Source organism: Periplaneta americana, chromosome 7, assembly GCF_040183065.1.
Source record: "Periplaneta americana isolate PAMFEO1 chromosome 7, P.americana_PAMFEO1_priV1, whole genome shotgun sequence".
Lineage (NCBI taxonomy): Eukaryota > Metazoa > Arthropoda > Insecta > Blattodea > Blattidae > Periplaneta > Periplaneta americana.
Window position 1 is genome coordinate 142,038,572 of NC_091123.1, and position 25,025 is coordinate 142,063,596.

The 25,025-nt window shown below is 34.8% G+C and overlaps 1 long non-coding RNA gene across 1 annotated transcript; it reads right to left on the minus strand.

Moving 5' to 3' along the window:
- Window positions 1-1,277: 1,277 nt before the first annotated feature.
- On the minus strand, window positions 1,278-11,634 carry LOC138703494 (uncharacterized). The gene is made up of 3 exons (XR_011333193.1): window positions 11,495-11,634; window positions 9,055-9,164; window positions 1,278-1,516 (listed from the first exon to the last, which is right to left on the minus strand). It is a non-coding gene; the product is annotated as an uncharacterized lncRNA (long non-coding RNA).
- Between the last annotated feature and the right edge of the window lie 13,391 nt (window positions 11,635-25,025).

Below are 25,025 nucleotides of genomic sequence, written 5' to 3' on the forward strand. Positions count from 1 at the left end.
ATTTATAAATTTAATTATCTATGTGACAGTTATTTTTAACCATGAAACTACTTGTATATCAATTTTGTAAAGTGTTCACACTTTGTTAACATCACTTCTTAACGATCTAAAGATGGCAAATTATTGCTGAAAACGTTTATCAACGTATATTGTTCTACATTTTATGCTAAAGAAGGGCAGCACTGCTACTTACAGACCTGTTACTAAATCTACGTATTACTCTGTGAAAAGATTTATTAAGTCTACATACTTAGACTTCAACAAACAAAATTTGATAACTCAATCTCAAGGGAAAAAATGGAGCTCTCTGCATCATAATCCACAGTCAATTCCCGATTTACCACGAAAATCGTCTGTAGCTGCATTTAGATTGGCAACAGGCCATGATTGTTTGGCCAAACACCTGCATAGAATTGGAATATACCAGTCCCCTAACTGCCCATTGTGCAACTCAAACCCAAGAAATGGATTCGGAACACCTCAAAATCTGTGCTTCAGTGGCTGGCCATGATAATATCTTTGAAAAATATTGGAATGCAAGAGGTCAAATGACTTTATTGTCAAACGCCTGGCATTAGAAAACAACAACAATTTATGCTAACTATGTGAATAACTAATCACTTAGCATCTTGATAAGCTATCTAAGACAGCAAATACATTAATTATTTATTTAATTTCTAATATGGACAGAGTTAATTTGACATGTAACGTCTATATTATTCGATCTACTCTAATAAAAAAAGAAAACGATTCTGTGGAACGAAAATTTGAAAGTCATTGCCATCGAAATACTTAATATCCGATAAATAATGGAGAAAATCCATGACCCCCCATCGGTGAAACTTGAAGACTGGGACAGCTTACTATTTTACGTCAACGCAACTTCTTATATTTACAGATCTAAAAGAAATGCAACCGTTTTCCCTTCAAAAATAACTTCAGTTTCCCAAACTCTTGATCAAGGGTTATTCAGAATTTAAAATTGAAATGAAGGATGTTTGTTTTGAAGTACTGGTTATGGAACTTGGAAATGGACCAGATAACTGAATATTGCGATGATTACTGATCCCTGGTTCACTCCCTGTCGTTGTAGGGAACGTGGAGTCGGCCAAATCACCTCATTCTAGTGCCTAAGTCATGAATATCGTACATGGAGCTCATATCCGTCTGCGTGGTGTCTAAAGTGGATACAAAATGTTTATGTTCACACAATACTGTTGATATTCGTAACACAATGAATACATAACATGAGATTTTATGAAGTTCCTTTAAATAAATTATGTTTAAAGTGGAGAAATTGCTTTATTTCAAGAGATTTTGTACAAAAGGTTAAAACTGAAGAATGAAAAGAAATAAGGAACGAAAGGAAGAAAGAAAATGTTCTGCATTAGAGTTAGGAATTTTTAACATTTAAAGAGTTCCTGGAGCTGGTGCCAGGTTAAGATGGTGGCTGGCATATGGAACATTTCCAGGCAGGGGAGCAACATGAAGGGAGCCTCGAGTAGCTGCCACATATCTGGAAAAAAAATAAGACCTCGTTGCATTATCAAGAAATGGAAATCATGACAAGTAGTTTGCAAATAATTCTTCCGCAGTGAACTTCAAAATGTTTAAGTGTAGATAGAAAGGTAGATACATTTGCCGGTAGTAGGCCTATAATTCTTTTCATTATCATTAGTTCTTCGATTTTAATGTTTACAACGTATTTTAGAGATATGTACACTGACCTTCAAATATATCTGACCTACGATTTTATGATCGTGTAAGCGAACTTTCTAACCATGGGATAAGTCAGAACTAAAGATATAACTAATTGACAAACTTTGAAATAGTTTCGTTAGTTCTCAATAGGTGACACCATTATTGAGACGGTTAAAAAAAGTGTCGGGAAAATTGGTGTTGTAGATTAAGCATAAATTATTCTCATAATTGACAATATCAGCGGTTTCCAGCTAACCCAGTGTTGTTTTACAAGCAGCAGAAAGGGTTGAAATATTGAATTCTATAATGCGGGTATATTTATGTATGATTGGAAACACTGATTATTTTCTTCGCTATCTTTTCATAGGAGTACTAACTAATGAAGCTACACTTACACCAACGAATTATCGATCACTGTCGATTAGTAGTGGTCAGGTTTCTTTGAACGCCAGTGTAGTCTACACTGACGGAATGTCAGAACCAAAGATACAAAGAAATGACAAAGTTTGAAACAGTTTCGCTAGTTCTCAATAGATGGCACCATTATTGGGATGGTTAAACAGTGTCACGGAAAATGTTGATGTACATTAAGCATAAATTATCCTCATAATTAACAATATCAGCGGTTTCCCGCTAAATACAGTGTTGTTTTACAATCAGCAAAGGGATGTGAAATATTGAATTCCATAATGTGGGTATATTTATGTACGATTGGTAACACTGACTATTATCTTCGCCATCTATTCATAGAAGTAATAATTAAAAAAGCCACACTCACACCAACAAATTATCGATCACTATCGATTAGTGAGGGCAGGTATCTCTGAACATCAGTGTACGTCTTTAGTGTCTAATGAGGTGCGAACAGATGCGTAAGCACCTCAAAGTAGACTTACGCACTCCCAACATTTTCCATATAAGAAAATCAATCAAGATTTAACGATAATACTATTGTAAATAATTTGAATACCAATTTCAATTATATGTTACTCCTCTTTAGTAACTGCAAGGAGGATTGGCCATTGTCATCTGACACAAGGCCATCTCCTACGTGGCGAACCTCAGCCGGAGTGCGATATGTGCCATGTTCCACTTACGGTGGAACACTTTTTATTGCGTTGCAGGAAATATGACCATGCACGGAGGCAATATGGAATTCGGCCGACATTACGTGACGCTCTTGGAAATGATTTTAATTGTACAAATGCAGTTCTGAGATTTTTATCAAATACAGGTTTGGATAAGGTGATTTAGTTTTTTATTGATCTGTTTTACTTATCCTCCGGACCCTTTACATCCGGAGGTTACATTTGTTGTTTTTTATTTGATTTTACATTGTTGACATTTCGAACTTTATACATCCGAATATTTTATAAAATTTTATGGTTTTAAAATATGATTCACAAGTTATCTCTGGTGGCCTTAGTTTTATTGTTTTATTTGTTCGTTTTGAATACCACCTAGTGTGGTAGAATTGCTCACTTTTATGATTCTGTAGAAATCACCTTATGTATACTGCATTTGTGTACCTCGTTTTATCGTGACAACGCTTTTTAGTTCTTTTACTTATTCTGAATTTATATGTAGTACGCATTGTAACAAGATTTATCATTCAACTGTTCCTAACCGCTTTGTTTATTATATGGCTAGTTTAGATGGCCATGAAATCGTGAACATGAATAAAACAGGCTGCCATTCCATGGATACTTACTTCTTAATGGTTTTTTTAGTTTAGATGGCCATGACATTGTGATCTTGCAAGCTCTCCAACTTGAAATATTTAATTTGTATTTGTGCTATCGTAGAAAAAATATTGTATGACCCACATTCGTAAAGTCATCTTTTTGGCTCTCGTGCCAAAAAGGGAACCTTTACGAACTTGTCTCATAAATAATTATTTCCTAAATTATTAGATAGTTTTTATTGACATTCAGTAGTGCACATAAAATATAATACGTTTATTAAAATACTGGATCTCTATTTAAAGAATGGTGATTTACTGAAAATAAACTCTAATGATTTTCCTCCTGAATGTTAACGTTCACGATAAAATTACAGATGAAAAGATTATTAGAAGGAAGTTGTAATAAATTTAACGCTAGTCCAACCGTTGTCTAATACCTCACAGCAGCTTAAATATAAAATATACACAAAGGGCAAAAAAGAAAAAGAACTAGTATTTCAGAATGAAGCTGCACGTGTCTGCAAATATAATTAGAGTTTAAAATTAGTATAGCGTGTTGAAAACGAATAATTCATACCTAACTACTTTTAATTTGCGTTAATATTTTCATTATGTAATTATAGCCGAGGCAACGGGCGTAATAGCTGCTCTTTGAAACTGACATTATACATGTATTGCAAACTCTTCGACAAAGAGAATGTAACAGAAATTCATAGAAACAAATTGAAACAATTTTTGTCACGGAAAAACTCGTTATTATACAGTCCTATAAATTGATTGATAAACTTCAATCCGTAAATAACTTTTCGCGTTTGTTGTTAATAACGGATACAACTTATTATCTTTCCGCGAGTACTCATACTGGGTGTTCAGTTCAAAATGTGTCATGGCTCGCTGTATGTCGTCATGTGGCTATCCGATGAGCCTAGAGAATTCAATTTTCCTACACTTCCGCAGAGGCGTATTACCTAAATGCGAGAGAAGTTGCCTAGCAAGTACGGCGTTCATTCTGAAGAATACTTACCGATACGTACGGTAACGCCAATAGTGACAAGAATGTGAACTGTTTGGAAACACGTACTGAAGTGAGTTTTTTTTTCTTACTGTCGGGATATGGGGAGAGGGTTAAGACGATTACTTACGTATTTGTTGACATTAACTTCGACGGTCAACATGGCACGGAGCATTTGATTTGTGTTGTGGAATGTTGCCGTACGCAATCGATGATAACAAATACCCTGCGTACGACTTGCCCGCGCGAAACACAGTTCGAAAGAGGTTATGGTAGCACACAGACTTCACAGACCGCCATTTGTTGCTACGACATTTAAGTTATACCGTACACGTTCTCAAGTTCAGATTGAACGCCTTGATTAATAGGCAACTTCTCTGACATAAAAGCTGAAACTCGCTTCAAATCGCTGACTCACAACAGTGACGTCATGACACACTTTGAAATGAACACCCAGTAGACTCGGTTGAGTGGAACTGAGATTGCTTACAACAGGAATGTTGAAGCGCCTGTATTATGTGCGCATACTACAAGCAATACAAATCCAACAAGGTTCACTTTTTAGCAATATAAAGTACAATCATCGCTCTTAAGTGAATGGGCGGGTTTTTGAGAGTACGCAATGTAGGCGCTTTGACATCCCTGGCTTACAAGAACGTAACTCCCATCATGCTTAGTTCATTGTCGACAGAGTACATTTAAACGAAAATATGAGAAGTGCCAATTAGTTCATTGTTGACAGGAGTACATTTAAACGCAAATAGGAGAAGTGCCAATCTTTCCTAAACTAAGCATAATATCTGCATTAATTAATATATTTTATTGATCAAAGCTTTTCTATATGTTTTAATTACCGTGGTGTTAAAGCTATATTACCTTGCCAATTTCTTTGAATGTAGTAAAACTCGAAATTTTCGTCCACTCAGGATCCCATGCCAAAGATTTTTCAGAAGAAAACTGTCTTATTAAATAGTCTATTCATATGGTCTGAGGTTTCATTAAAAAACACAAACTTATTTGACATTCCTACATTTGCCCGGTAATCAAATGACTGTAAGGCTCCATGATTCAGAATTCCAAGATAATGATGCACATATAGCCAAACTGAATAAATTCATTCATATAGAAATCTGAAGTTTGCAGTTTCGTTTATTCTTAAGACGATGCGCTACTGAAAATAGTCAAATTTTGACAGACTTTATTATTCCTTTATTTTCGCGCTAAAAATGTACTTTTTCATGAAAATTTTATCTCAATATCTTAATTATAAGTATATTTTTATATAAATGGTACAAGTTATGTTAATGCACGAGTTGTATGTAAGCAAAACTTTAAATTTAATTATCTCAAAAATAAATATTCTACGTTTTCAACGACAAGTATTCATTTTAATTTTCAGCAGTTAAAGCTAGAGTGATGAAACTTGGCATACTTATTCAATATCTCTACTGTGAAATGGAGCTTTTGATTGGCTGTATTCAGCATAGTTTTATTGCTAAAGAATTGTACGTAAAATAGTATTGTATTTTTATTACTGTTTTAACATTGAAGAAATTATATTTTTTTTACAAATGAACAAATTAGAGTAGAATATTACTAATCTTACTCAATTGCACAATACAGTGTTATCTTTAAGAAAAAATTACATTTTCAAAAGGATAATATTTTTTTTTATAAATAGGATTTTCACTAAAATATAAAAAAGTTCAATTTTTTAAAGTGTTTATGAGAAGAGATTGAAATTTACATTGTGTGATTATGATATTGATATGCATATTCAATAGAAATTTCAACTCTCTAGCTCAAAAATTGTGGATTTTAGAAATTTCAGTAGCGCATCGCCTTAATGGTTAAATGAAATGCTGGAAAATTTTATTTTGAAATTTGCGCCGAAATAGACTACAGCTTTCCGGTATGCCGTCAATGTTTTATATGCGTACAGTGGTTTCTTCTAAAGTTATTGACGAATTTTGTTATGCGGTATCTATAAGGCAATCTATTCTGAAATAATTCACATGGAATGTAGCTTAATAATTAATTAATATCATATTATTTTTAGACAGTCATTCCCAAAAGTATATCTTTCAGCGCTAAACAAGTGCGTTAAAAATGTAGTGTTATACGACAGCGTGCGAAAAGTACTCCAACATTGACTTTCAGCTGTTTGCTCCGATAGTCAATTTTTTCTCACCAGATGTCACATGACAGCAATTGCAACCGAACAATTAAGCGGTTCAAATAATGTCAGATCTGCTTTTAAAAATGACTGTTTTCGGTTAAGAAACGTATAAAAATTAAATAAACTGCTTCACTAACTATTTCATTACTAAGTACAATTATGAAACACTCAGGCGTAAGAGTTAAACGCTATAATTAGGAAGCAACCGGATTTAAACAGGAAACCTCTTGATCTGCAGTCGAGTGAGATATACCACCGTTTACTATTACAATGAGAGGGAATAAAATAGTGGAAATGTGTGGGGAACTGTCTCTATACCATCACGGACGAATGACTTTCTAAAAAATAGTGTACGACACACATGTTAAAAATAACTTTATTCTGTTCGTAGATTACTGTAGCCTACTCGGCCTGGAGCCTCGTTTCGCTAGCATTCCTATTTAAAAAAATAAAATGCCACTTTTAATACTTGTATCATAAATAACTAATTTTAGTCAAGTACACGGATTTCTAAAGAAAATACCCCACGCGCACTGGATCGATATCGACGCTACAAAATTACAAAAGATTTTCTGTTGCATTCTGGTCAACAATGATTTTGTTAAATGTACAATTTCTGCTGTTTCTTATGTAATTTCATCTGTTGATTCCAAGAATGAATTCATAATTTTTTTTACCATCCATCAGTTGATTTATTTTTATTGCTATATATATATACAGTCCTAATATACTAATGAAAAGAAGATATTTCAAATATTTCAATTTATTTATTTAACAATTTACCTATAATTGCAGATGATTGTTGCCTGTAAAGTCAGAATTCATAAAAATAAATTTCATTCCTCATTAGACTGTGAGAGGTAGGCTAGTATTATTCTGTTGAGTTGAAACTTACATTCATAAAACAAGTTTCATAACCCGTGTTTCCTTTGTCCTGGTTTTAAGCGTGGTAAAAGTATCTAATAAAGTGAAACATACCTCAAAATACTGTGTAAATCACATAAACAATTTTTGTTACGTTTGTTATTAGTTAATTTTGAATTTTACTACACTAGTTAAAAGTACGAGTCTTCTTTTGATTGAAAAATAGATGACATTAACTGGGCCCCTGAAATCTATTGTGCTCCATGTGATTCTATTAACTGGTTGGCTTGAAGGATCGTGTAATATGGCTTTTCCAGTTCCAATGATATGCAGGGTCTAAGGATCATTCAACAGACTGTTACTTTCTAGGAATCATAGATCAGAAGATTACAGAGAACTTGTCAGCGAGCTGATTCAGAACTATAACGTGATGGGATATCATATCTTTCAATATCATATCTTGGATTCTAGTCTATTTTTTCTTTGTTCAAAACCTTCAGGTAATGAGCGTTGAACATGAGCATTTTCATCAGAATTTTTATGAAATGGAAAGGAGCTACGAGGAAAAATGGAGCTCAAATATTCTGTTAGACTATGCTGGACATTCAAAAGGGACGTTCCTGAAGCGAAGTATACCCTAATAGTAATATGTGTTACAAGAGCGGTATGTTGACGTTTTCATGTTTGAGGAAAATATTGAAAAAGCGAAACGTAGTTGAGCTTTTTTAATTTCCGAGAACATGAAAACAAGCATACCGCTCGTGTATCGTACATTATTTTGTGCGAAGATCGTTTACTACATACCTGAAAGAGGAATTTCTAATTAGTTGCAATGAAATCTCCATCTTGGTTTCTGTTCAATGACGGCAAATTTGCAAAAAAAAAAAATATCTATCTTCAATATTGTTGCTTTAAAATGTTTTCTGTGTTTACTATACTCCAGCAGGACGTGATATGTCTGTCTTTTTTTCCCCCCAGTCTATGATGAGTCTGGAATTTTGTTGATTTTTTCACGGCTTCCTTAATGTTACTTGCATTACAAATGCAGCAACTTTTGTGGTGTTGTACAGTTTACTTAATTTTTGCAGATATTTAAAAACAATAATTAACAGTGCAATTTAGGTGAAATTGCAGTGGTAAGTTTCCAATTTATAATTATTACTATATTGAACGTCTTTAAAAATAATATGTTAAAAGCCTAAAGCAGTAAAATGAATATGACGCTTAAGCGGTAAGAATAGGGAAATTGTTATGTGTGTTAGGTTGGGAATACTGAATGTGGTATTTCATACTTACCGCGTATTAGTTTTGTGCGGAAAGCAAGCAAATACGCACGATCTCGCACAAAATCTATTGCACACATTTCAGGTAAATAAATATGATTTTAGGTGAAATGTTACAAGATATCGATACTAGAAAAGTTTGAATTACATTTCGTATAATTACTCAAAAACCTTGGGCGATAGAAAAATTTTGAAAACAGATTTGAAATCAGAACGAAAAATGGTATAAGAATCACCCATTCTTTATCTTTTAACCAAAAATATGTTTAATTTTGTTGACCACTGATTTACAAACAACGCCGCCCTCTATTGCGTTGTAAATTACACTTACCCAGGCTGCACTGCTGGCACTACTGCAGGGACAACTCCATAAAAGGCAGGAGAGACAAGGACCTGAGCACTGGCGACAGCCAGGACGACGAGGACGAAAACCAGCAGGTACTGAAACGCAAGCAAGAATATACAAATTACTGAATGTAAAGCGAAGATAAATTATTCTTGGCAGTATGATGTCAACTAGTAGGGGCTATGACCGTTGAATTCGAAGTTTTCGGTTTCAAATATGATCTTGAAGAACGCAATTTTAAGACATGAAATAGGCCCCTGCGGTAGCTGAGTGGTCAGACCTTCAGGCGGTTGGGTTCGTTGAAAAATCCATAGTGACACTTGTGGCGGACAAGATCGCAGTTGGGGTTTATTTCGGGGTTTCCCATTTCTCCACATTAGGCATTTTACATCATTCCGACAACATCTCTCCGTTCTGTCATTCCATAGCATTCCCAGAACGCCGGCTGGCGACGCATGGAGGGGGCTGGCCTAGGGACGAGTGGGGCAGTCTGCTCGAAACCTAATACTCAACAAACCTTAGTATAGTCAGCCGCTGTTCGTTCGGGAATGCTCCTAGCTTAAGGGTTAGAATAATAAATGTTGGAAGGTCGTAGCGATGGATCGTAGTGGCTCCTTCTCGAAATTACATTCAAGACATAAAATAAAGATAAATATATCCTGGAGTTATCGTGTCGTAGATATACATATGTACGAAAGCTTTTAGTGATCAAGAATACTCAGGAAAACATTAAATCATTATACTATCGAGCTTCTTTTTAGGTTTCTTGCGCTGAGGATTTTAATGCATATAAGGTCCCACTTTTACTATACTTTTTTTTCCCGCTTTGTCTATCAGCGGCCCCTGTATTTTCACAAGATGTCTTGCACAGACATCTGCAGTTATAGTCGAGAAGTTAGCCAGCAAATACATCTGTCCGCAAAGCAAGGCATCTAGACAGAGAAAATAGATAGTCGATAGTTTTTCCTAGTCAGAGTCATTTTACATATGGCAAAATATCTATTGGAATAAAATATACCAGAGAAATATACAGGCCTATATGTAAATATTTACGTCGTAATGCAATATTAAGAAAAACTGGGACTCGGAAAATAAAATTAATATCTTAAATACTTTTCTGTATTCATTTGTCGAATATTAGAAAGAAAATTTCGTACAAAAATACTGAATTTTATAAGGCGAAAACCATACCCATTGTACAGTATATTATTGTGTAGTATATTAATAACGAAATAAAAAAACAATGAGAGGAAATGACATTTTTAGTTACTCGACAGATTATACCTACATAATACGAAATACTCATAATTTTGTTTTCTACACCATCATTATAAACAGTCTTTACTGTTGCTCAAAATAGTTAATAAAAAGGCGTTTAATGGCAGGCGTGCAATAAAATTGCCATAAGAACAATTACTCCATTAAGTAGTTCGCATTTATAACAATGGTACGCCATAACATCAATATTAATTCAAACAAGACATTTCTAAAAGAAAAGAAACATTTTGTTAATCAGTAACGCAAATATTACTTCTGAATATTAAATTTAAACTTGAAAATTGAATGTAAAGAAGTCAAAATGGGGTTAGAAATGGCAAAGGAAGCTTTAATAGAAAAAGGACTAAGGAAGAGTGGAGTACTTTGTATGGAATGTAGGATTGTGTGGGGCAGAAACATGGACCTTATGACGAAGTGAAGGGAAACAACTAGAAGTATTTGAAATGTGAATTTAGAGAAGGATGGAGTGTGTGGAACGGACAGGCAGAATAAGAAATAAAGCTATATTGGAAAGAGTTGGTGAAGAAACAATAATGCCGAAACTAATAGAGAAAAAGGAATTGGCTGGATCACTGGCTGAGAAGAAACTGCCTACTGAAGGATGCACTGGAAGGAATGGTGAACGAGAAAAAAGTTCGCGGCACAAGAACATATCAAATGATAGACAACATTAAGTTATATGGATTGTACACGGATACCAAGAGGAAGGCAGAAAAGAGTGAATATTGGAAATTGCTGGGTTTGCAGAGAAAGACCTGCCCTTGGGCAGAAAACTATAAAAGAATGAATATACAGTAGAAGTTATTATTATTACAATAACTATTTAAATAATTGTCTGCCATAGTACGAAAAGCTGAATTTGTAAATAAATTAATTAAGTTAGTATTAATTTATATACTTAATTGCAATCTTATTGGTGTGTATAAGTAGCTTACCCTTATTATTGTTCGGTTAAATAATATTACAGTTTGGCTAAGAAAATTTAGAAAATATATAATAAAATAAATTTCTGTTAGTACGGAAAAATAGCTGAGGAAAACCAAACATACCGAGTTCTCTGTACCCCTCGCGCCCCAGAAATTGTCAGAGTTCTACTGTAGGTCCTAACCATTCTGGATATGAGAAGCACACATGGAATTGACTTTACCTTCATGTTGAGCAGTTAAGAAGTCTTCTCTTGCTATTGCAACACAAGCGAATGTTAACAATGCTATGCCTCGGCTCTTTTATATCTCCGCGGCTTCTGGAAGTCTTTCCTGTTGGACAATGCAGGCAGGCATAAAAAATACGTCGACCTTGTTCGTAGTCGACAACAACAAGCCGACTACCGCGACACTCGGAATGGGCGTGGTTCAGCTGTCCCGCAGAAGCAAAAATTCAAATTATTCAATCACCAATTCATCGAACCTCGAAGACACGCAAAGATCAGCAGAATTTCGTCATGTGGAGCCAGAATCCAGCAGGAACACTACGAAACTCCCAAAAGCAGCGCGCCTCTCTTGTTTTCATTACTTTAAGGGGTTAGGTACAGCTTACAGCAGTAAAATTTTGAAAATATTCAGCATTTTTTTCCTCCATTACTGTGTCTTGTACAATAATGAAAATTAGTATGTATAAAACAGTGTCTTTACTATATGAAAAATATATTTTTACGACTTGTTTCTCACATAACTCAAAATCTATCCAACATTCGTTGATGTTTTTTTTTTTGTGTATTTATACATGTCTTATCTACAATATGCTGCAAGATCACTTCTCTACCTTTAATAGATTGTCTGATAAAAAAATAAATTCTTTTAAAAAATGGTCAAATATTACTATTTTCTTTTAACACAAAATAAAAAAAAATATTATTTATTAAGGAATGTAGTTGGAGCATGAGATTGTAAACATGAGTTTCAGCAGTAAATAAAAGAGAGAGAACATGAAAAAGTTAATAAGTTTATGAGGTATGAGGGAAACGCTTCATCATTGCAGAGTAAACTGCCACTATATTGAATTTTGAAAAAAAAAAAATCTTTTTTAAATCGTAAAAATATGTTTTTCATATAGCAGAAGGACAGTGTTTTAAACATACCAATTTTTATTATTGTACAAGATACAATAATGGAGAAAAAAAGTTGAATATTTATAAAAATTTTACTGCTGTAAGCTGTACCTATCCCTTAATGGCTTTATCGCGTTATTTCCTGATAAAATTATTAGCTGTTTTATTAACTAACTGATCGTGGTCTACACAAGAGTAAGGGCGCAGTTTTAATGCTGTATTAATATAGATGTCTTGTATCGTGTTGAATGAAGGTTTGGATTGTTGTTGAACCCACGCCACGGATGTCACACTTTGTCCGGTTTAATTATTTGGGTAGATAGGTAGATAGATAGCTAAGTAGATAAATAGGTAGACAGACAGACAGATAGATAGATAGATAGATAGATAGATAGATAGATAGATAGATAGATAGATAGATAGATAGATAGATAGATAGATAGATAGATAGATAGATAGATAGATAGATAGATAGATAGATAGATAGATAGATAGATAGATAGATAGATAGATAGATGGATGGATGGATGGATGGATGGATGGATGGATGGATGGATGGATGGATGGATGGATGGACAGACAGACAGACAGATAGACAGACAGACAGATAGATAGAATAAACCTGGACCGCAGCGATACTTACAATAATTAGTATAATGACGAAAACCTTGATTTAAATCTTAAAATAGTTGATGCAGATCGCTATTGCAACCTGATGGCAAGCTAACTTACGTTCGTGTATAAATCGCATTCCTTACCGCAGTGACAGCTGGAATTCACTTCCTTCTTCTAATCACTGAACTGCAATTATTCACGGTCGAGTTTTATGCAATAACGAATTGCAATGATAGCTGGCTTACGTTTCTATTAAAAGCAGAACTACATTATTTAGAAGGTTGCAAGGTTTGTTCCGTTGTCAACGGAGTTTGCGCTCTTATGCCACAATATCTACTTAATCTTTCAGCCTACGCTGTTGCTTGCAAGGAAATTAGCAATGCGAAGAATTAGAATTAAATTGAGATACTATTATATTAATTTTTAACAAAACAATCTGCCCTCAATGAGGGTGATCATAAAGATCCAGAATAAAAGCACTACAGAATAATTTAGAAAGACAGAAAGATTAAATACAGAAATTGTTTAGCAAAAAATCCAGAGAAATGCAAACCCATTAGAATCATCAATGACCAAAATATAAATGGTAACGTAATATTTGGATTGAATCCTTAAGAATATTCAATAAATTCTTTTGAATTTCAAAAAAATCGGAGAACGAGTGCTTAAAATATTACATGTGAATTTAGGAAGTGTCCCATATACACTAAACAAAAGACCTGAAACACTCCACTGCCTAGTGGGAATGTTATATTTCTCATTTAGGTATGGGATGCAGGACTCATAAATGGATTTCTTCTCCTCATCAAGGTGTTATGCCTGCAGGGCATCCCTCTCAAACCGGATTGTTGGATCAAGAACTATTGCCTTAGATTGAGTCCTGCGGATGGCTACAATATCAGCTCTTCTGTTCGAATCTAAGGATGAAACGCAGTGGATCTCCTCGTATACTTCCCATCCACGACGCTTGAGGACATCAGCAATACCGGTCCTGGCCTTATGGTGTCAATTGTTGCGCATCAGCTCCGACTTTCGACAGAATCCCAACACGTGACCAAGAGTTTCCGTCTCGTTGCAGCCAGAATGGCGATAACGGGTTGTGTTGTAACTTCTGCCGGGCACAGATCTAACCGCAGATAGATTGCTGATAGTAGGCCTACTCCCTCCGTTCCAAAATATGGTATAGTAACAAACAAAACAAGTTTGATTATTGCGCATGCGCTCACGAAATGTTTCGCGGTGTGGTATTCTGTTCAGTAGTGAAAGGACTATCAGACAGTGCAGTTGTGAATGTTTCTAATCTTCTGCAGTGCATCAAACTATAATATTTAAATAGTTCACTATGAACAGAAATCAAATGGACACCTGTTCTGGTGTTCCTGTTGCAGAAAATGTAACACCAACCCAGTCAATTTTGAATAGAACATCTAAGGCACAACAGTAATATAAAAATGGGTTGTAATTTATTGCAGTTTTTATGTTAATTTGCCTCTCTCAAAACAATGTTTGTTTTTTCTTTTATTAATTAGTCATCACACTGAATGGAATTTACCTTATTTCTATGTTTTTCTTATGTTAATTTATCAAACAAATAAGTATCTAGAAGATGTATTAGAGTTACATTATGTTACTGGGAACTTTAACAAATCTATACCATATTTTGGAACAGAGGGAATAGTACTAATAGTAGGCTAACAAGCAAACATTCTCATGAGGCCAGATAAAAAAGTTAATTTTTTTCTTTCATCAGAACAAGTGCTTATACAAATTTTGGTCACTCGACCGCAATTACGAGGCCGTTCAGAAAGTAATTTTCCCTGGGGCCATTTACAGGAGGAAAACACTATTTCATGGAAAGATTTATTGGAACAGATACAAAAATTGTTGCGCTATTTTTCAACATACGAGTATTCCCCATTAGAATTGAGACTTTTTGCGCTCCACAGAGAAGTGCAGACGGATTCACAAACTGGTTCCGATCCCAAGCGGCAGAATCCTACGACACAGGGATACAAAAATTGATTCCATAGTATGACAAATGTCTTAATTCCAGTGGGGAACCATTTTGAAAAATAGCGTAACAATTGCTGTATCTGTTTAAACAAATCATTCCATGAAATTGTTCTCTCTTTCTGTAAACGGCCCCAGGGAAAATAACTTTCTTGACGGCCTCGTAATTGCTGTCGAGTGACAAAAATTTGAATAAGCACTTTTTTGACATTATTAACATGGTGGAAGAAAAACATTCAAGTTTTTTATTTGCCCCCATGAGAATGTTTGCTTTAAGTTTACTAGTGAAAGGTAAAGTTGTCCCCTTTCGACGCCGTAAAGATGTATGAGAGCCATGGAGGTAGAGCTACATGCTGTCATACCCTCGGCACTCAATTTGGCAGGAGGCTGAGTTGGCCCTGGAGTCGTTCTGGAAATTTGGCAACGAAGAAAAATCTCTGCCACCACCCGGAATTATCCAGACCACAGCCAGTTGCTCTGCCAAGTATAAGAACAGTTCATTTAACGACGATTTCAAGTACAGTGGTTATTCATCATCGAAATTCAACGTGGGAGGGAAACGATCGACAAATTTTACCTAGGGTCTTCTATCAGGATAGTTCTTTCACATGCCGTAAATATACGACCCTCAGCTCTACCAGCTCTACCTCCGTCTCAGAGCAATCCATGCTAAGGATTTTATTTCCCTTCAAAATCCATCGTCGTCTGCAGGGTCTGAACCCGCGAACATCGAAGCAACGGCCAGCATGCTAACCGCAAAGTCACCGAAGACGAGTTTATGAAGTGAAATAAACTGCCGAAAATGCTACCACCCTAGCCACAGGGCAATGCATCATTATTTTGTTTCGTTGCGAAAAGGCAAGATTCTGCATTGTAAAATTTCGTAATACTCATCCCAATTTTGTAAATAAATAAAATAATAATAAATGAATGAATGAATAAATAAATAAATAAATAAATAAATAAATAAAGCAAAATTAAATAAGTAAACAAACAACAAATAAATAAACAAATAAATAAGTACGTAAATAAATAAATAACGAATGAATCAACGAATGAGTGAATGAATAAATAAATACATACATAAATAAATAACCAAGTAAAAAAACTAGGTAAATAAATATATAAATAAACAAAAATAAACATAATATCAAATATATAAACAAACAGACGAACAAATGAACAAGCTAACAAACGAACGAACCAATAAATAAATAAACGAATAAAAATAAGTAAGTGAATGTATGAATGAGTAATTAAACAAATAAATAAACATATGCATGAATAAACAAAAAGTAAATAAATAAATAAGTGAATGTATGAATAAGTAATTAAATGAATAAATGAACATATGAATGAATAACTAAACAAACAAAAATAAATAAAGAAGTGAACATATGAATGAGTAATCAAATAAAGAAATAAACATATGAATGAATTAATAACTGAACAAATAAAGAAAAAGTAAATAAATAAATAGGTGAATATATGAATAAGTAATTAAATAAACAAATAAATAATTATTTGAATGAATTAGTAACTAAATAAATAAACAAAAATATATACAAATAAACAAAAGTAAATAAATAAATAAGTGAATATATGAACAAGTAATTAAATAAACAAATAAATAAACATATGAACGAATAACTAAATAAATAAAAATATATATATAAATAAATAAATGAATGCATAAATGAGTATGAGTAACTAAATAAATAATCAAAAAGTAAATAAATAAATAAATAAACAAATAAATAAATAAGTTAATGTGTGAATGAGTAGGCTAACGTAAAAATATTTAATCTAGTCGTGTTTCACACACACCGGCTACAGATGTCAGCGAACACCAGCTGATTTCATCATGACTACTGAGGATACGACAGCAATGGTCCAGAAACATGTCTAGTCATAACGTGATTTTTAAAAATAGGTGTTTTAATACTGTTGTAATTATTTTATACATATACTTTAAATTTTAAACGTTTGGAATATTTGTTTGTATAGGATTCTGCAGCTTGTCTATTTCCGCTCCGTTGTTTCCCATGGCATAACTGCGGCCAGCTAGCTCTTCCTGGATCGTTTCCCCATCCACGCATAACGCTCAAACTTAATGAAATCGACATTTTCGCAACAAACAAGGCACGCAGCTTGTAACGACGTGGACGTAGTGGCCTTGGCTTGCGGTATCTCCTAGTCATGGATGCCCGTTGTCCAGTGTCTTCCCTTACGAAACTTGGAGTCGTAATGACGTCACGTTGCTCCATAGCGTATTATATATAGTCGAAAAGCTTCGAGTGTGGTCTTAGAAATTAATCACTCTTAAAGGAATGACAACCCTCAACAGATAGCTCTAAACAGTACTTAGGCTTTCTAACACGCCTGTATCTATTCCTTGCTGTACGTCGACCTTGAGGAGGCCGCCTGGGCGTGGTGCTTGCTGAAGCTAATCGGAAGAGATCGTCTGCAGCATACTAACAGCATTCCACGTCACGGAAACAGTTAACTGTACTAGATCACTGAATCTGTTTTAATAGAGGCGAGGCCATAACTAAACAAGACACTCATGTTATTTGTCACCGTGGTAGGGCCAACGCTACCATTACGTAAGAAGCGGGTAACAGGATGCCAGGTCTTTGGATTCCATCCAGAAGCCCCTGAGCGGCACCTGCCTGCATTGAACTGGAGTAAAACCTGATGGCGTTACTGCTTACCATTTCAGGACATTTCAACATTAAAAACACATTGGGTTTAAGGACACAGATAAGCAGAAGGTAATCTGATTAAAGTATATTTGGCTGACATGGTGTGCACAACAACAAGACATAGTTTTACCACTGCGTAGAAGAGTAACCAAACATGTTGGGCCCAACAGAGTATAGTGTAACAGTTTGCCTTGAAGATAGCGTTACGAGACGTTGGGGACGTATCGAACGTCTGGCGCAGTAGTCAGTATGCAAAGCTCTTCCGTCTCGCGGAGTGTCTTAGGTTCGGTTTAACGAATATTCGAGTTGTTTCTCATTCTTTGTGGTTGAACGGCAAAGGCAGACCATATTGAGCATGCAGGAGTTCCAAGAGCCCTAGCAAGGATGCGATTATCATCGCCTAGGCCTACTATTTAATTGATAACTCTTATTCTCTCATTATAATCAACCAATCAATCATCCATCCACCCATCCATCCATCGAATCATTGATTCATTCATCCATGGATTCATTCATTCATTGTAGTTGATTCATTCATCCTTTCATTCATTAGGGGAGAGTCGGGAAAGTATCGGACATCGGGTAGTATCGGACAGTGCGTTTCTTTCATCTTTCACCATATGGTAGTACCTGAATGACATGGTTACGTTTCTCTATGCGACATCACAGAAACGTAACCATGTCAATCAGGTACTATCATCGTGTGGTAGATGAAAGAAACTCACTGTCCGATATTACCCGCTGTCCGATACTACCCGACTCTCCCCTGTATCTTCTTAAAATGATTTATTAATGAAAAGGCATTCACATCAACTGTTTTAGAGGTATGCATTTTGAGTTTAAAGTGTAAACGTATGTACGTACTTATTTTCTCTTCTATTTAGTAAGTAGACTAATTCTAATTTATTCCATTCTTGCATTTCCTTACACACCAGATTTCATATTATACATTTCCTTTGTTGTTACCCGTGTTCATTTTTTCATCTAATCCTCATTTCAGTTTGGTTGATAGGCTTTCCCCTCTACTCACAATCTTTACCATCCGTGAAGGGGAAGATACTACTGTCTATCTTATTAATGTTCGACTAATTGACTTTGAATTTTTATTTTATTGGGTTATTTTACGACGCTGTATCAACATCTAGGTTATTTAGCGTCTGAATGAAATGAAGGTGATAATGCCGGTGAAATGAGTCCGGGGTCCAGCACCGAAAGTTACCCAGCATTTGCTCGTATTGGGTTGAGGGAAAACCCCGGAAAAAACCTCAACCAAGTAACTTGCCCCGACCGGGATTCGAACCCGGGCCACCTGGTTTTGCGGCCAGACGCGCTGACCGTTACTCCACAGGTGTGGACTTGATTTTGAACTTAGTGAAAATTCTTATTATTGAAAACGTTTACAGGTAATCTATATTTCGAAAATCTAGGCTTATACTAAGCGTATGTATTTCATTTAATTGTTGTTTATATCAACTGGCACATTAAAAAGCTACTGACAGCAGAAGATAAATGTTTTTTTCACCGCTAGTTGCTACTCTAAGCATACACAACGGGACAATCTGCACTGTGTCACTCCCCCCTGACTTCACAATACAAATTAACATTTCTTAATTTAATGATTAGTTGGAAATATTGTAAGAACGACACTAAAATATACTGAAACATGTAATTGTCAAACATCTGTGTCACTGTATTTTATATCGACTTATATACTTTATTTAATATATTATTTTCTTGTGTGCACAACTTGAGGGGTGCAGTATAAGAAGTAACAGCTACCGGTCTCTTACTGACGGACTCAGGGCAAGTGGAAGGGGAAGGAAATGCCTTCGCATCCTCTCAACTTGTATGAAATGACGTTTACAGTATGTATGTTCTGAAGATAAGTGTAATAAAGTATGCAATTGTAGGCTTATATTAAGCAAATACATTTTTTTTAAATTACACGTGGTAAATTTCCTTCAATTGTTACTCGGTTTGTGTACTCAGAAAGTGTCATTGTTCTGTCTAGCCTGCAAAACATCAGGGGCAACCGGTTGAAATTCGAACATTCGATCGGAAGCTCTACCTTGACGGATTCTCTCTGACCGATCGAATGAAAACCGGTTGTAGGCTCTATTATGCAGCTCTATATTTTCCACTACAAATTACATCATGACCTAGCTGGGAATCGAACGTGGGCTTGGTTCTTTGATTTATTTATGCTTATTGTTTTTAATAACAGTTGTCTTTATCTTAGTTGGTATATTCATGTTTAATAACCAAGCATAAAATGACAAGAGTGGCAATAAAGCGAAGCTATGTTCATATCGAAGTTCACTTGTTTTTCTTCCTCATTCTAATAGGGCCGGATGTTGTTTTTGTTGTGTGGTCCGCCTGTGTAATACTCGTAAGCTGGTTATTAACTAACTTTGCTACCTAACCTAATCGCTTATCTTTTTTTATCTGAATGAATGTTCTATAACAAGGAGGAGGCGTAGCGCCCTACACCTGCGAACACTGTACTGATATTAAGTTTCACCGTTATTTCTGGTAGCTATATATCAGCATAATGACTGGACAAGGTCGTGCACCACCCAGGGAACATAGCTTGATGTGGAATCAAAACGAATCTGTGTGGCATATAAGGGTTCAGGGGCCTGTCTCTCAAAACTCATGGACTGGTAATACTAGTCTGCACAGTAGTAATATTAGTTTATTTTACAAGTCTGTGTTTCTAGAAACTACAAGGGTAAAGTAGTAGTTATAAGTTCACAGACTAGTAATATTGGTCGAATTCACCAGTTCATAAGTGATTCTGTTTCTCAAAATGCTAATCTAGTTGATTATACTAGTATTCAACAGGAATATTTCTACAAGACTCTAAAGACTGGTGATTTCTGTATTATCAGTTACCAGTGATAATCTTTCCCAGATAATCAAAACAAAATATTGTAGTAATTTATTTTAATATGTTGTTTAGTGGTTCCAATTGAAGCGATGAAAAAGTCGTTGTGAGAAGAGCTAAAACTATATCGAGAAAGAACAATTATTCCTTTATGAGAGGACTGTTTAAATATAGTGAGCGGTTTAGGTAAAATGCTGGAAAGCTTGAGGAGTTATTAAATATAGTGGGGCCTGCCATAACAAGACAAACAAATAGAAGTCATGCATTGTCAGCAAAGCTCCAAATACAAATTGCTCTACAAATTTGGATGTTGATTATTTTCCAATGCCATCTGGGGCCTGTTTCTCAAAAATACTAGTTTAGTAGTTTACCAGTTACTAGTTACCAGAGTATATTTCACCAGCTCTAGCAGATTCTGTTTCTCAAACTATTTTACCAGTCTAGTAACTTGTGACAATTTTTCACTATATAGTCACATGATCTCTTTCACTAGTCAGCTGATTGAGTTCATTTGTTTATAGTCATTGGTAGGTTTTGTTATTTGAGGTTAGAAGGCTAAGTTTTTTTGTGTTTTGGTTTTAATTTCTCTTTTCGGTTAAAATTCCATCAATTGAAAGCAAATTAACTATACTCAATACGATTAATGAATCGAAGGATATACTATTCGGTGCTTTTTCAAGCATAATAAGAAAAAATTATAAAGTAAACGAATGGACAGAAAATGTTGTAATGTGTGAGGCTATGGAAGTGATACCTCAGAACAAAGATTATGGATACGTTAGACACTTACTGGCCCAACACTAAGAAAGCAACTTTGATGAGTACCAATTCAAGTTCACAGTATCATCACAGTCTAGTATATACAGTCACAAAGCTTGAGTTGTGAGGGTGCTAGGAACAATAGACTGTGCCGGTACTATTTCGCATTGTATGTAATGAGGTGATATTAGCGATCCTAGTGGTTAGCAACTATCTATGGATGCATATTTACTACTTATTGAGCTTCGTGACTGTATATACTAGACTGAGGTATCATAATATAAACATATTATGTAGTTAGTGGGTGTACTGCCGACATGAATGCCACTTATAACTTAATGAAAAATTCGCTAATTTTTTTTCAGTTTTACATTTGATCTATTCATAAATTAGTGTCGTTTTATATTTAATTTGTAGGCTAAAGTTGACAATGCCAGAAGAACTGGCAGTGGAGGAGGAAAGCCAGCAAAATTCACTGCAGTTTATGAATTGGTATTAGATTATTATGAAAATATTCTGCATGTGTTGCTGGTCTAGGACAGAAAGACCTGATGGCATTGGAAAATAATCAACATCCCAATTTGTATTTGAAGCTTTGCTGATAATGCATGACTTCTATTATATGTCTTGTTATGGCAGGTTCCACTATTTAACAACTCTCCAAGCTTTTCAGAATTCAAATTATGGTTTATTTAATGATGCTCGCAACTGCAGACGTTATATCAGCGTTGCCAGTGTGCCAGAATTTTGTCCTGCAGGAGTTCTTTTACATGCCAGTCAATCTACTGACATGAGCCTGTCGCATTTAAACACTCTTAAATGCCATCGACCTAGCTCGGGATCGAACCTGCAACCTCGAGCATAGAAGGCCAGCGCTATACCAAGTACGCTACCGAGGCTGACTCCAAGCTTTTCAGCACTTTACCTAAATTGTTCATTATATTTAAATAAATACTCCCGTAAAGGAATAATAATTGTTCTTTCTCGATATAGTTTTAGCTCTTCTCACAACAACTTCATCACTTCCATCGGAATCACATGTATTAAAAAAAATAAATACAATATTTTGTTTTGATTATCTGAGAAAGGTTGTCACTGGTAACTGATAATATAGAAATCAACAGTCTTTAGAGTATTGTAGGAATATTCCTATTGAATACTAGTATAATCAACTAGATTAGCATTTTGAGAAACAGAATCACTTATGAACTGGTGAAATCGACCAATATTACTAGTCTGTGAACTGGTAACTACTACTTTACCCTTGTAGTTTCTAGACACACAGACTTGTAAAATAAATTAATATTACTACTGTACAGACTAGTATTACTAGTCCATGAGTTTTGAGAAACAGGCTCCTGGTATTTCTGTCCTAGACCGGCAACACTTGCAGAATTTTTTCCCGATAATCTAATACCAATTCATCAACTGCAGTAATTTTTGCTGGCTTTCGTCTTCCACTACCATTCTTCTGACATTGTCAACTTTAGCCTACAAATTAAATATAAAACTACACTAATATATGAATAGATCAAATGTAAAACTGAAAAAAAAGTTAGCGAATTTTTTTATCAAGACATCATAAGTGGCATTCATGTCGGCAGTAGACCCACTCGCTACATCGTATGTTCATATTATGATACTAACTGTGAACTTGAATTGGTAGGTACTTATCAAAGTTGCTTGCTTAATGTCGAGCCAGTAAGTGCCCCTAACGTATGTTTTGTTCTGAGGTATCAGTTCCATACCCTCACAAATTACAAAATTTTCTGTCCATTCGTTTACTTTATCATTTTATGTTAATATGCTTGAAAAAGCACCGAATAATAATTATATCCTTTGATTCATTAATCATATTGAGTATAGTTAATTTGCTTCCAATTGATGGCATTTCAGCCAAAAAGAGAAATCAAAAGCAAAATACAAACAACTTAACCTTCTAATCTCAAATAACAATACCTATCAATAACAACAAATGAACTCAATCTCCTGACTAGTGAAAGAAATCGTGTGATTAGTGAAAAATTGTCACAAGTTACTAGACTGATAAAAGTTTGAGAAACAGAATCTACTAGAGCTGGTGAAATATACTCTGGTAACTAGTAACTGGTGAACTATTACACTAGTATTTTCGAGAAACAGGCCCCAGACAGTACACTCACTTGACGATATCTGTCAGAGGAAGGACAATAAGTTTGTATACATCTGAAGTCTGATTAGTATCCGGATGTTTGACAAAATTCCTTTTTTGCTAGGTGGAAGTAAATCATTATTTTCATAGATATAAATGTGATTTGGGTAAATCAAAATGATAGAGCCAATTGTTATTTTATCTATATTGCCTTTTTAAGGTGTTTCTTACTAATTCAATTGTAAATGCCTTTTCTTGATATTTTAAAGCAATATTTCTTGTTTATTTGCCATTTTGTAATTAATTGTAATGTAATATGTGTATAAAGTTTAAATATATGAAACAATGACTCACTTTACTAACAATAGCAAATAAAAGTAATTTATTTCGGTGCTTAATCTGCCAATAATCGTGCTATAATACATTACTATTGCTGTAATATGAATAATGATCGATAATACACAGTTACAAAATAATGCCATGTCTTCACGATACCAACAATCAACTTTATAATTTCAGATATTAAGTTCGTTCTCATAGAAGTTGTCACTTAGCATTTTGAATTGTTTGCTTTCATATTTTCAAATTTTACTGTTACAATTTCGTGCTGCTACACGTGTTTATTATTGTAGGAGAAAAAAATTTGAGTGAGGAACAGTCAGTTATTGTCGGGTGACGGAAGGTATAAGATCGGTTAGCTAGAATGCGTAAATTCAGTAAAGCATTGAAAAGTAAACTTCATGCTTACGCTAGTGAATTTGGTGCCCATGTGTTTTCAAACGACGGAATAGTTATGACGTAAGGTTTGTGAAAAGACAGTTAATCACGAAAAAATAAGTATTTTATAAGTCAACATGGTCAACAACGAAGTAAAAATGTGAGTTATGTTGATATAATTTAAATGTATTGCTAAAATGTATTACGCCTTTTGAAAATTTATAATGCTTTTTTCAAAATTTATTGTGCCTTTTTTACGTTTTATTGCCTTTTTTGCCTGCCTATTTTAACTGTTATAAATGCCTAAACATTCGGGCTCTACTGACTAGTGTAACATATAGCTAATCGGCGATGTATGCAGTGGAGGGGGGAAGGAATTAGCCACTCTACCCCATTATATCTTGACTTAATTGCCTCATAAGTGGTGTCTAATTGGTATCACTTGTGAGGTTAAGACCTGTCTTCGGACATTTGGCTAGACAACAACAATAGCCTATGTATGTTGCATTTACAAATTGTAATGGTTCCCAAGTTACTCGCTACGGCAATCACACTGTCACTGCAGAATCAGGCCATAACTAGAATACAGGCGCACTAAGAATCCTTATTTTATTCGTTTCCTTTTTATTTATTAAGGTAGAATAGGGTGAAGACTCTAACTTCTACAATTTTTTACTACATAGTTTATTCTGCTCCTGCATGTGACCGTGACGCCAACAGCCGGCTGGTCGGTCTGGGCTCTTTAAAGGACTGTAGCGCCACCGATTATTTTTACTATTATTATTATTATTATTATTATTATTATTA